This window comes from Bison bison, unplaced genomic scaffold (assembly GCF_000754665.1).
Source record: "Bison bison bison isolate TAMUID 2011002044 unplaced genomic scaffold, Bison_UMD1.0 scf7180017852239, whole genome shotgun sequence".
Classification (NCBI taxonomy): domain Eukaryota; kingdom Metazoa; phylum Chordata; class Mammalia; order Artiodactyla; family Bovidae; genus Bison; species Bison bison.
In genome coordinates, this window is record NW_011482812.1 from 7984 (window position 1) to 9085 (window position 1102).

The following is a 1102-nucleotide window of genomic DNA, read 5'->3' on the forward strand; positions in this document are numbered from 1 at the left end:
CACTTTCGGGGCACTCGCACAAGTCCTGTCGCCCACTAGTAAGAAGGGAACAAGTAGCTGGAGGTTGGAGCACCTGGACACTCAGGCCAGCTGGGCCCAGCCTCAAGAAGGGCTGCACTGCGGGGACCAGGGAGACATCTCGCCTGGAGGCTGGGGAAGGGGTTCCTGGGCTGGCGCTGTGAGCTGTCTGCAGCCCCCATCTCATCACACGTGGGAGCTGCTGCTGTGTCTGAGGGCTGGCTGGAGGGACGAGCGGAGGTGGCAGCGAAGCGGGTGGCCCGGAACCTCCCCTCCCAGTGGCCCGGGGGAGCCTCAGTCAGACCCACTGCAGAGGGTAGGCTTGGCCTCCCCTGGGCAGTGTTTGAGGCACTGGATGCACCAGGCCCTGGAGGGCATGGACCCTTCAGAGCAGAGAGGCCTGGAGCCTGGCACATACTCCCAGAGGCACCCGGTCCCACGTGGCTGAGCTGCCCTGAGCTTGGCCACAGGACATGCTCTGCTGGAGCGCCAACTCGGCTCTCTCTTGAGGCCCACGTGCTGCCTTTCCAGAGCCCTGGGTGCCCGGGTGGGGCAGCCCTTACCCCCAAGCATCTCTGAGCTGGGGGCGGGAGGGGAGCGCTGCTGCTAGGACGTGTGCAACGTGGTAGGGATGTACATGTGCCTGAGTCACAGAGCTTGTCACGGAATTTGTCAGCCCGCGCCGTGTCCCCAACCCCAAGCTACCCTGGTCGTCACCCCAGTCCCTGGGCCACCGCTGCAGGTTGACTTGATGTGAGCTACCCATGCCCTGTCTAGCTCGATGGCCCTCAGCCGGCAGGGGAACTGGTCAGTGCAGGTTCTGTTGTATTAGACGGGCTATCAGGGGTGAGTGAACCTCTGAGCTGAGGACCATGATGGGTGGGTATAAGCAGTCCCAAAGATGAGTGTCTCAGTGGTCGACACGCAGCTTGCAGCTTCTGGAAGGAGAGCAGGGGCGTGACAGGGAGCACACTGGGAGAGACTCCTGGCCCAGGGCTCCAAGCTGGGAGAGCATAGGGACTGAACCAGAACAGAGCAGAGAAAGGAGGCAGCAGCAGCGGGTGGGGTGGGGGTGGGGGTGGGG